This window comes from Convolutriloba macropyga, chromosome 14 (genome assembly GCF_964194025.1).
Source record: "Convolutriloba macropyga chromosome 14, txConMacr16.3, whole genome shotgun sequence".
Taxonomy (NCBI): Eukaryota; Metazoa; Xenacoelomorpha; order Acoela; family Convolutidae; genus Convolutriloba; species Convolutriloba macropyga.
In genome coordinates this window covers 19131815-19145353 of record NC_134481.1, presented here as the reverse complement: position 1 = coordinate 19145353, position 13539 = coordinate 19131815, and positions in this window count along the sequence as shown.

Here is a 13539-nt window from a genome sequence, read left to right as displayed (position 1 = left end):
TGGTCGTCACCGCCTCTCTGATTGGTCAGTCGAGTTTAAGCTTTATCACCGTCTTGCACGTGTTTTAACACGTGTTGTTTTATTATCACAGACAAGGTGTGGTCTCTTTTATTACCATAAGCAAGTCAGTGTGGTCGTCTCCAACTCTCTGATTGGTCAGTCGAGTTTAAGCTTTATTATTACTGTCTTGCACATGTTTGAACACGTGTTGTTTTATTATCAAAGTCAAGGTGTGGTCACAAGTTTGAGTTTGTGTTTAGAAAGAAAGTAGTTTGTCGTCGTCTCAAGATTACTTTGATTTTTATCACGATATAGCGCGTTCTGAAAAACGATATGTAGTTGCCTGTGTGAAAACATATGATAATACTGGTACTTATATATCGCTGAAACTTTTCAAAAAAGAAAACGGAGACAACGAATTTCGTTTCAACCAAAAACTCACTCTCTCTATGCAGGAATTGGAGCAAGTGGGAGAAAATATTGATGCTATCAGAAGAATAACTCTCTCAAAGTTTGCAAACGAGCAGAGCAGCTCTGGCAAAAGGAAGTTACAGCCTGGTTCCAGTTTAGAAACGAATGGTCAAAATCGTAGCTGCAGATTCAAAAAATCAAAAAAGCCTCAGAGAGTGATAAAGAGAATTAAATATCAAATGAAAATGGTTCAAGCAATGTTCGAAAGTACACCTGAATATTTTCGACAATTCCAAAAACTTTTTCGATATTTTATTTGCAATAATGAGCCTCAATTTGATTCTAATCTTACAAAAAACTTTGCATACAGCCAGCACAAAAATGAAGATCATTGCAAAATACAACAATTTCATTACCATGTCATTGCTGCTGTTGATCAATTACCGCAGTCCTTCAAGGATACTTCTTCTAAACCATATACAATACCATGTCTCCTCACTTGTTTTCAACTGCTCATTCGGGGGTCCTCTCAGATAGTGCATTATGGCGAAGTGATGGAAAAGCTTCAAGAGGCAGCCAGTTACAACGACCAACACAATCTAGTTGTTTCAAATTCTAAGAAAAAAATACCAAATTTAAACATGATAATGACACAGGATGTTCAAACGCAAACTGAATTTTTACCTACTGGCACGATTGATAGATTTTATAGTATTTATAATGGTGGTATGTACGGTGAGCTTTCCAAAAAACTTGATATATTAAATAGTGGATATGGTTGTTTGCATGTTGATAATAGTTTGATTTTGATAAATTTTAATATGGAATCGAAATCTTTTAATTAACAATTGTCTTGTTCTCTTGTCTTTGAAGAAAGAATTGAGCAAAAAAAAAGTAATTAAGAAATGTTAGAGAATATGATTAGTAAAGCGTAGCAAATCATTATCGTTCATATTCAACATCAAAAGATATTCATAACCAAACATCACATGTGCAATATAAATGCAAAAAAGACCACAAAGTTTTGAATTTTAATTTTGAATTGGCTTAAGTTTGAGTATTTGAGTTACTCCATTGTAAACTTTTAACAGTCGGCAATACAATAATTGGTAGTTTTGTATCGGGATTCCAAGCGGGTCAGCCATATAAACTTTGTTTTCGTGAAACAAAATAACCATCCAATGACTTCCTTCATATTGCGCTGGTGAAGCATTAACAATAAAAAACCTTCTCTTGTTAGCTTTGGGAAAATAACCGCTGCAAAAACTCCGTAAAAACAATATTTCAATTGAATACATTTTCCCAACAAATAGCGTATTTCATCACGATCCATTGGTGGGGTAGGTGATAATTGAGTTTTTTGTCACCTTTCGTTCCGAATTAACATAAAACGTTGAGCTTCTTTCGCCCAGCAATAAAATTTCTACGTTGGCCGCCAATGCTCCGTCAAATGTAAGTTGAACCAAAATTGGGCAATTTGTAAGTTCTGGATGAATGAAATCATGAGAAGCCTCTTGCGTTGAAGTAGGTGTTTATCACATGTTAAAATATCACTCGCCGGCCTTCCAATAAAATAGTTTTCCTGGGAATTAGCAACAAGAGCTTTTCTGGCCACTACGTCGACCGCGCGACCGTCGGTGCCATCACTTTTAGCTGGCTCATCCTCGTAATAATATCCCTGACAAACTAGCCATGTGTTTTTTGCAGTTTTGCCTGAAGAAAATTCCGTTTCGATGAATGCTTTGTGCGCATATTTTCCGTTTGTATTGGAAATTTTAACACCGTTAGCAGATACAGTGCGGTCTGAAAACAAAGCATGTAATGCTTTGTTGCTAAAGTATGGCGCGTCTGTATTTGTAGCATCAGTTCCTGTTCTTAAATCGCCGTCATTGTTTCGGGAAATTTTACATTTAATTTCAAGCAGAAGTTTCTGTAAATCTATGAAATTGTTCCTGTCACCCAAAACTTCAAACTCAAGCATTGGACCGTCCGGTGAATATGATGGTCCGACTTTTTGAGTAAAAGCATTGTCAAAAGTAATAAGCAGAGGCTGTTTTTCAAACAAATCAAGTGTGGTGTGTGTTGCCTCTGCGGGCAGTAAATTAGTAATCATTTTGAACTTTAGAAAAGAAATTTGACCGACTTCTCGTCAAAGGCTTCTTCTTACGAATGCCTTGTTTTGGCTTTTCACCGTTGGTTTTTAATTTACGTATTGTTTTTGATCCGCCCACTTGTTTTCTTACAGTTTTTTGAAGAGTCGATTTTAATGCTTGTTTTGGAGACTTTTTCTTTGTAACAACCTCTACCAGCTCAGGCGCTGCTTGAACACTTAATTCACGTCCAATCTTTTTGGCTACAAGCCAAAGAAACTTTCTTGCAATCGGTAATGCCGCTCTGCCAATACCTGCTGCTAAAGCCCCAAAATCACTTCCTCGTTGGCGATAGTGTCCTGAAAAGTATGGTGACACCAATTGCTGTTGATAGTAGGCTTCCATTTAGTCGAATTTTTCAAAAATTTAAAGTCAAAATAACTTTTCCTGTTCCAGCGAATGGAACTAATTCTCCAATTTCTGTCCGCAATTGAATTTCAACTGATTGAAAATTTTTTGATAGTAATTTTTTGTATTCCAAGTTGCTGAAAACAATTCTGTGTGTTGGCTCTATTTCGCAGGGGCTACCGTTTTTCAGTCGTTGTTTTGAATCAATGACTCGAAAAAGAGGTGGTTTGGTATCACCTACGTATTGATACTCAATTATGTTAAAGTAAATAAAAATTAGTTGCTTCCCTGCAGACAAATCAAAAGGATAATCGCCAACAAAAGTTTTTTCTTCGTCATCAGCCATGGTCAGATTTTCAAAAGTGTCCAACATCTTGTATCCAATATGATAACCACACCCATCATGAATACCGTTGAAACCTAGTATCCTTGGAATTTCGTTATCCGGAAAAGTAATTCCTTCGTTTTTACCAAAAAAGAGGAATAAAACTCCGTTGATTTTCTTAAATTGATAGTCAAAATGAGGCAATCCAGTAGCTGCTTTTAAGTATCTCAAAAGATGATCACGGTTTTCATAGGAACCAGTTGCAATAATAGCTCGTTCTCCTCCGTATGGTCTGGAGACAGCATCAAATGGAATACTTTTCTCATAAAACTTACGGCCTTCAGAAGAATATATTTTTAAATCACCTTTGTTCACTTGATTTATGTTTGCCGGGAAGATAATTTCACTTAGTGCAACTCGCCAGTCCCCCTCCAATTTAATTTCTTCATTGAAATAATTTTTGAATGAGGACAGGGTGTTTTGAGGAAAAATATTCATAGAGGCTGATGAAACTAAGTGAACCGTGAATTCATTCACGTTTTGTTATTTAACTACTGTTGTCTCTAACTTTGACCAACTCTAACTCATAAAATTTTCCCTTGACTGGCTCTTGGGATGCGTCAATGAGACTATAAGTAGTTGTAGGTATATCTTAAATCTCGAAAACTTCGTTGGTAAATGTTTGCTTGTATCCTTTTCTAAAAGGAAGATCCGCTTTTGATATTCGCACAAAGTCCCCAACGTCAAACTTTGGTCGGCGCACTAGATTTGCTGAATCGTTAAAAATTAAAGATATCAAGTAAGGAACGTCTTTCTTGGTCACTTTATTCGGCGCCAATTTCGTTACTCAGTTGACTCTATAGTTAATGGTTTGTACAAAGCTCTGCAATTGATTAATATACGAGTATGTCCATTTGTCCTCTAAATATTTGTATATCAAATTCTTGAGCGATCGTATATTTCTTTCCGCAAATGCTGATTTTTTCTCGCTGAAAGTTTCATAAACTTCAATTTCATTTTTCTGACATAGAGTGCTGAAAGAGCCCTTAAATACTGTACCAGCATCTACCCACACTTTTTAGGTCGCTTGTTCTTCATCATTTTCTTAAACGCATCTGCTGTTGTTGTTGCGTACTTTGATTTCAAGGGTTCGACTCTTAGATAACCTGAGAGACAGTCCACCACAACCAATAAATATTTTACATCTTTGTTCTCTTTTGCTAATTTATCCACATGAGCCAAGTCTAGCGACCAAATTTTGTTTATATCGTAGGCAATAACCTTCAGTGTTGGAAATTTTTTTCTGTATTTTTTATGCTTTGTGTGGGCATTTTTGCCCTCTAGGAACAACTTAACTTTACTTGGTTTCAAGTTTGTGATTCTTTGTAGATTTTTTACGCTTCCGTATGCTGCGGGACCTTTCGTATATTTCAACTCAAGCAATTTCTTCTCATTCGTCGAAAGACTCCCAGTCCTTCCCCTCTTGCAGAGTTCTGTCTTCCTTCGAAGTTTCGAAACCAATTCCGGCGTCTGAGGATTTTTCTGTAAGTAATTGACTGGTTTCTTTGTGCTTGATTCCTTTTGGCGAAATAGTTTTCCTTTTCTTTTTTGATTTGGCAGTTCTTTGAGTTCTTTTCCGGATCGCAATTTTAGCATTTCTGTTGATCACCAAGTCTTCTTTTTTGTTTAAAACCTCAAGAATCCTAAAATAATCTGGATTACTTAGTTTTTTAGTTGGTTGTTGCAAATCATAGAGAAAAATAGGGACATTTGTTCCTGTTGCTGTTCCGTCAACAATGAAATTTTCATTTTCGTCTATAACAATTTTTTTCGACTCTTTAATGAGGTTAACTATTTTCTCTGTCCTGGTGAATTTCGCTGGCGCTAAAATGTTAAGATTTTGAAGAGTTTTGTTCGCAGTTTTTTTTGACAACTCAGTGGGATCAATTGTTTCCCTTGTATCTAAAATTTCCTGGTACTCTTTTTTAGTGTTTTCATTCGGTCGCATACGGTTCAAAAAGAAAAATTGAGCACCGGTATGCTGAACACTGGGATCATTTAGAATTTGTGAGGTATACGGTTGTTCTTTCATAAACTGATTTTTGGGAATCAAAATAAATTCTTCAGCAGTTGACATGGTTTAACTCAAATGGATGAAACAAAATTTTATAATGAGTTAAACCAATTCGACACCGGTTTTTGTTAGAAAAAGCGCTCGTAGTTTATCCATCGATTACTTTTTCTTGAGAACACTTTCAAATATATGTCTGTATTTTTCTAAGTCTCTTACTTTCACTCTAACATGACCCAGCAAAACATTGTGAAGACATTCACATAGAACCAGTATAACATCACTATTTAAATTGCGCAGGTATTTCCTTAACCGTTTGGGTTGCAAATGCACCATTTGCTTCAGTATAGATAATTTTTTCTCTTTCATTGTTTAGAGGGGTTGTTTCTGCTTTATCAGATGGTATATAAAAGATTGAAGGACCGGGTTCAACTATGTTTGAACAATATCGCAAACAATCAGAATTTTTTGGATCAAGATCGATAAGCAAATGCCCAAATGGTTCTTTCGTTGCCAATTGATAGCAATGTTCTAAAAATTTAACAAGATTTAACTGCTTGCCTAAAAATTTGACTTGTTGAATATCGAAAGCTGATTTTAACAAAATGATGTGTGTTGTGTTCAATTCTATTGTACGAGACCACTTGCTCTGTTGATAAAGGTTGTGCTTTATATAAATAACATTAATGTTTTTGTGACGAACTGCAGTGGCCAACTTAACAAATTCTTTGTCGTTATAAATTTCTTCGCACGAGTGGTCGATTATCAAAAGACAGTTTTCAAGGTTATTCAAAAATTCTAAATTGTCCTAGTTTTCGAAAATAACTCCAAGTTTCTGCTCCATTTTGATGTATATTTGTTGCATTTCTCGGTATAAAAATATAATGTGGTTAAATTTTGGGTAAAATGTGTTTCCACTCCACATTTTGAAAATTAACTCTGTTTTGCCACAACCTAAGGGCCCTACAACGGCCATGAAGACTCTATCTTGCGTCGATATAATTTTATTCATAGTCTTGGATTTGGTAAAATGTATCCAACCAAACTTGACAATATGGATATCCAAACTAAGGTTTCTTCACAATTTGATTTTAACACGGTTAACTTCACAATACAAAGTGATATTAGCAGTAAAATAACAAACATTTGCACAAAAAATACAACTTCCGAGCGTGGCAAAGTTGTTTGGTTACAAAATTTCCAAGACGATTTGCTGCTACTTTCTTTTTCAAAATAATTTTCCTCTACAACAGCCTCAACTTGATCGACTGTTACTCCCTCCATCTCAAAACAAAATAAAAACTTGTTAAAAAATTATAAATTGGATGTCAGTTTACATAAAACAACTCATAGCAATTAAACTCAGTTAGAAAGTCTTTTATATGAACCAAAAGGCACTCAGAGAGTCTCTCAGTTTTGTTATAATGAACAATTTTGTGCACTCTTTCTTCTTTAACCAAGTGTTGAATCTCTTTTGGCAGTGAAGGATCGTTTTTGTCAATTTCCTCACCAACCGGGTGCTTCGACATCAGTAAGAGTTTCGGAAGACAGACTCTGGGTTGATTTTTTGACATTCTGCTTTCTCCACTGAAGAAAAGGTTCAATATAATACACTAAATGAGTGAATGAGCGAATTTCGTCCTCAGTCAGCAACAATTTAATTGTTCTCTGTCAAAACTGGTTTGCGGTTTTTATGGTTTCGTCTTTGCAAATTGAAAGACTCAGATTCCCGTCCCCCGTAATCAAGGCACAAATTGTTGAACTCGGTGACATCGGTGCCTCCACTTTCGTCAATTCGTCTCTCATTGGTTAACCAGTAGAAATAGAAAATGGCTTTTTCTTTTGCACAATGTTTGTTGAACAAGTTTTTGCCCTTTGAATGATTTTGACAATTTTGTGTAAAATAGTTCACAGATATAGAAGGACACTCAAGTGAAATGAGATCAATAACAGGACATTCAAGCAATTCTGACAAAAACTTAACTTTTTCCTCTCCCTTAGCGTAGAATATTGCACCAGGATTCCGCAAGCGAACGCTTTGAATTATTTGTGTTAGATAAATATAGGGATAATTTCCTATGTCCCAATCAATACCGTGCAAATTTCTACTCAACCAACTGGAAGATTGCTTTTGTTGAGTTGTTAACTCACTATAACTTGTTGGTGGTAAAAATGACACACAGTCAAGGTAGTCTTCAGTACAAAATCCAAACTCTTTAAAAATAAATTTTTCTTTTCTGTGACGAAACCCTTCAACGTCTAACACAAACGTTTTGCTGCTCAGCATTCCAATAAGTGAAAAATTGACGGATAAAAAATCTTTATATAAAGGCAAAATAATATTCCCGACAAATGCCCGCTAAAACAGTTGCTGCTTTTCCACGGAAGCATATAAAAATAACCAGGTCCTTGGTTATACATTTCGTATATGAAACCTCCTGCGTCGTGTAAAATAGCGTGCAAACGTAAAATTTTTGATACTTTTAGACACTTGTCGAGAGATTAATTGTCGATGCCAATTAGACCTCCATATGGACGCAACTTTAGAGCAATATCATGATCAAAGGAGTCCAACTCACTAAAAAATTCACTTGCTGCCAGGAAATAGTTAAATCTTACTGATTTTTCAGGATAAGATGTAGAAATGGATAAGTTTTTCTCGTGAATGTTTTCCAAACAGTTTCTACAAAGAACTGGTTGATCAAAACGCATGCCAAGTCATTTTTTTCACTTACTAAACTTCAACTCAACAAAGTTTTTAATGCTTTTCGCTGAAGAGTCTAAACCATTTATTATTAACAATCTTTAAACAACGAGTGAATAAGATTTTGTCATTCTAATAATAGCGACACACTAACTTATCGGGTTTTAAATTTTATAGTTTGAAACACTAAGAACCAATAACCGCAATGCTAACTGCATGTTGTTTTTGTTTGTCCATGAATTCTCCAATTGGTTATGATAAGACATAGAACAACGCATTCGTATACAGTCTGTAGTCACTCTACTTTCGCCTTACTAGAACTAAGTTTAAATTTCAAAATTTGCTGTATTTTGATTGGCTAAGATAAAAACCAAATATATCCAACTATTATGCTTTACGTGACAGGTATGTTTTTGAGCTATTCTTAGAAGCAACGCGCCTAAACATGTAGCAAAAACAATTGAACACAAATAATCATTTTCTTTCAATTCTTGCATACAGTTTGGTTGCTCACAAAATCCAAATCTTTGCTCTACAACAAACTGAAAATTGTTCGCAAACTCTTTTCACAGTCTTTCCTCATTTCTTTTTGTCTTTCTCCACTTTTGATAACAATCTAATTATTCTGGAAACAGGATTGATACAAAATTCTTAAGTTCTAGAACAAATTGTTTTATCTTTTGATTATATAGAAAAGCTGACCAAAAGTTTTCACGAACTGACAAATTACCACAACAAATCATTAATTGCAACATTGTCTTTAAAGTTTGAAGATGTCTCCGGTGGCAATTATTCTGAAAGAAGAGGCAAATCCCGATTTGAGAACAATAGCATATGAAACTTACAAAAAAGAGAAAGCCGTTATTGCGAAACAAGAATTGCGGGACAAAGAGTGGATTACAATTAACCACATGGCGCTACCAATTGTAATTTTTGACTACATCCAATCATTCAGATTTGAAAAGGCGCTGATGAAACGAGCACAGTACACGATCGAACATGTTACCGGCTACGTAAGAGAATTTGTTTTCAATCCAGAGACGATAGATGAAAATGTTAGGAAAACTCTTTACGACTATATCAAAGAGATTCCTCTATACGAAAATCAGGAGGGCTATTGGAGGGACCTGGAAATTATAGATAGTTTCTGGCGGATTCCAAAAAGCCCCGAAAGTCCAGACATTACAACTCGGTCAAATTCTCCTCTACCAGACTCAACGCCAACTCCCTCAACTCCCAAGGTAGCGGAAGTTTCCATAATTGCCAGCAGCAGTCTTGAGACGCCACCAGTGAGCTTTTGCTTTGCTCCAAAGAAACGGAAGCTTGATATCAACTTCTAATACCCATTTAAAGACATTGTTTCTTCTTTTTCTCAGATCTTCTAGTGTGAAAATTATTTTGTTAGTATTGTTTGTTCCGTGTTATATAGCCTAACATTTCTTTCTATTTTTTGTCTCAACGCACATTGTTCCTCTTGAAATTAGTTTTTTGCTTCCACTCCACTTTTATCTTATACACAGTAAACAGTATACACATTCTATTGAACATGCGCTATCGTGATGAAAATCAAAGTAATCTTGAGACGACGACATACTACTTTCTTTTTAAACACAAACTCAAACTTGAGACCACACCTTGTCGTTGATAATAAAACAACACCTGTTCAAACATGTGCAAGACGGTAAAAAAGCTTAAACTCGACTGACCAATCAGAGAGTTGGAGACGACCACACTGAATTGCTTATGGTAATAAAAGAGACCACACCTTGTCTGTGATAATAAAACAACATGTGTTCAAACACGTGCAAGACGGTGATAACGCGTAAACTCGACTGACCAATCAGAGAGGCGGTGACGACCACACTGAATTGCTAATGGTAAGAAAAGAGACCACACCTTGTCTTTGATAATAACACAACACGTGTTCAAACATGTGCAAGACAGTAATAAAGCTTAAACTCAACTGACCAATCACAGAAGCTGAGACGACCACACTGAATTGCATATGGAATTTAAAGACATATGTTGGCACATGTAGTAGACATAATAGTTCCTAAAACTCGGCCGACCAATCACAAACGCCGAGACCAAAACTTGCAAAACAAACAAAAATCAAAAAAATATTTTGTCATATGCACCAGTCTAAAATTAATCAGAGGTCGGAAAAAACAAGTGCAGATTAGATAAAAATTGATAAACACTGTAGACATACAGCTTTAGTTAGGTTATTGTTAGTGCTATGAAGATTTTTGGAGAACAAAAACAGAACAGGTAAACTGTTTATTAATGTAAAGAAAAACTAGAATTTCATTCACAAAAAATACAAGTTAGTTTCCTTAAGTATTTAAGGGAAACAGACTGCTCATTCTATCATTTTGCCTAAGTTACGCAGTAAGGTTCAGTCGGACATCAGTTTTTCCCGTTAAAATTTTGTCATTTTTATAATTTTCCCCAAGTTTTACACTATATTACGTGATCACATTTGCATTATCCCTCAAACACCTTTTTTTACACAATTTACCGGTCTGCACTTGTTGTCATTTACAATGCAAAACAATTTGCGCTTAATGGAATTGCTTTTTGAGGAAGTATTCTCCATAAAATTGTTCAAAAACAACAATTTTTACTCTAAAAATACACTATTTTTTTCTCGATTTTTAACTCTCCCGTCATACAAACGTGGTAAATCAATTGCTTTACCGCACACTTTCAAACACTTTTTCAGTACTTTTTTGGAAAATTTCATATAGTTTCGAGCATTTATTTTGCCCATTTCATACGTATATTTCTTCTTATTTTCTGCATAGTTGCATTCTTTTCACCTTGGACGCTGCAAATTTCATACCAGACACAATAATTCTCAATTTGGAGTCCTGGCACTTAAATTTTATTGGTTTTCTAATCTGCCCACAATCTCTAATCTGGGATAACATATGGGCAATAAAACTATCAAATTAAAACCATGTTGTTGGATCAAAACCACCAAAATTTGACTCCATTTTGGTTTAAAGGTAGTTATATTACATAAAACTAAACAAGAGATTGAAACAAAGAAAAGGTAAGTCAATTTTATGTCTTTTGAAAACCCATGAATAGTCTTTTTGAATAAAAAAGGGTTTAAGAATTTTTAAATTTTAAAATCAACTTAAGGGACCCCAAAAAATTGCAAAATTTTCACAAGTTTTTCAATAATTCCAGAAAACTCTGAAATTTTAACAAGTTTTTATCCCCCGCACAAAATAGCTGGAATTATCGTAAGTTTTTGCCCACCGAACAAATTTGGCAAAAATTTCACAAGTTTTTCTCACCGCACAAAATTGACGAAAATTTTACAAGTTTTTGTCCCCCGCAAACTTGAGAAAATTTTACAAGTTTTTGTTCCCGGCACAAATCGAGAAAATTTTTACAAGTTTTTGTCCCTCCGGCAAAATTGAGAGACAAAGTTTTTCGACCTCAAAAATGTACCGCTCGATTCGTCACGGGTGCGGACATCCCCACCCGTGACAAAACGTTATGCACGATTTGTCACGGGGGGGGGGGGGGGGGACGTCCCTCCCCCCCGTGACAATACGTGCATTTTGGTATGCTACTAAAAAAAATGCACGGTAATGTTTCCTGGAATTAGAAAGATCTGGCAAGACCTGGAATGGTTTGGCAGCTAGTTTTCAGATTCTGCAATGGATAAATGCTTTATACTTTATGAAACGTTACCATCGGTTGAGGGTTTTTAGAGGATAGAGGATTAAACCATTTGTATAAGTGGCCTGAAATATATCTACTCTTTCCATTAGTACAAGCCAGGATAGAAAATCAAAAATAAAAAACCGACCGGAAAATTTCTATAAATTCGTTTGACGTGCAGCACAAGAACTTTATGAAGAATTCTTATGGTTCATTTTTATGTATTTAGAAATTTTAATAAGGGTGAAATAAGACCCGACATTAGATTTTATTCACCAACATTAGATTTTAAGTAGACTGATGCGCTGTACTGTCCTTTTTGGGTAGTTGGGTGTGAATGAAATCTGATCAACGGAGTTTGATTTTATTAGCAAAATATAACGCAAAAATGTTCATAAAAAAGGGTGATTAACAAGAACTGCAACCTAATTTTGTAATATCTAACCGACCTAATTGATCCTAAAAATAGTTATTATTTCTCTTCGGAGATTTTCCAACGGATTTAGTCAATGGAGTACCCGCAAAGCCATTTCCTGAATTTGTTCTTTTGTCTGTCAAGTGTTACACGTGCGATGCATTTGACTGTTTCTTGCGCGACGGGAGATCGATAAATTGACCATGTTCAGGTCAAGTGAAAAAGATTTCAGCAATTAATCTGTCCGCTTCACTACGTACAAATTGTATCCCGAAGTAGCCAGCCTAAAAAGTGTCAGTAAGAAATAAGAAATTTTTGCGACTGAGACGCGTTGATGATAAAGTTAGTGATGTCAATTAAATCGTAGGTAACTTTTCTGATAGTGCATAGCATAATGGGAAAAGAAAAAGCATTTTAAGAGATTATTCTTACTGCTGGTCGAAATGCAGCGACGCTTCAATAAGTACTTAATGAGACTTTGACAAAATGCTTAGCAAAGGTACGGAAGCGGAAAAAGCATTAACAAACGTTTTCTTTGTGGTATTATTATGAATTATTAAATTCCAAAACTGATTGGCTGGGTCGTCAAAATTTAAAGATCAGATATCAAAGATTATCAACAAATATATAAAATTCAAATCTAGTTTTATTACAAATTTTCAATGAGAATTGGATTAAATGAATAAATTGCTGCAAAAAAGCTGAATAGGGATAATTTCTGTACGACATTGAGCTCATTCTGCTCGGTGGTTGCTCGGCGGAAACAATAAATAAAGTTAAGATAATTTCACCTTAAAAAACATCCTAACTCATCTTAACTGTCAAGGTAGATTTGCCTTTCCTTAACTCACCTAAATTAACCCTAACTTTACCTGAACTTTACTTGAAAAGCTAAGGCCTCAATTCCTTAAAAAACCATAAATTTTACTCTAATTTGCCTTAAAATTACCTTAAATAATTACCATATTATTACCTTAAAAATTCCCTTATGATTCAAATCAACTCAAATAATAATGCAAATATGTTATTGACGTGAAATTTGATATGAAACTGTCCATTTAGGCCAGAGAGAAAAATTGATTTGGGGCAAAAGAAATTTGGACACAATTTTCTAACTCATTTTTTATCACGTGTTATCTTCAGTAGGAGTGCCTTTCTGCTATAGAACGGCTTTTTGAAGGATGGGAAGGCTGACAAAATGAACCATTTACGATTTTCACCTTGAAAAGAAGTTCTTGTTTTTGGATCAAATTTTTTTGAATCGTCTAGTTCATCTGTTTCTGCGACTCAAAGAGTATTGGAGGCGCGTTTAAAATTGTTATACAGGACTAACTTTTTGTGGCAATTTACTACAGAACGTTACAAAAGAAAGTTAAATTAATTTAAGGTATTTTTACCTTAACAAAGTTAACGTAATTTTTTATGAACTCAAGT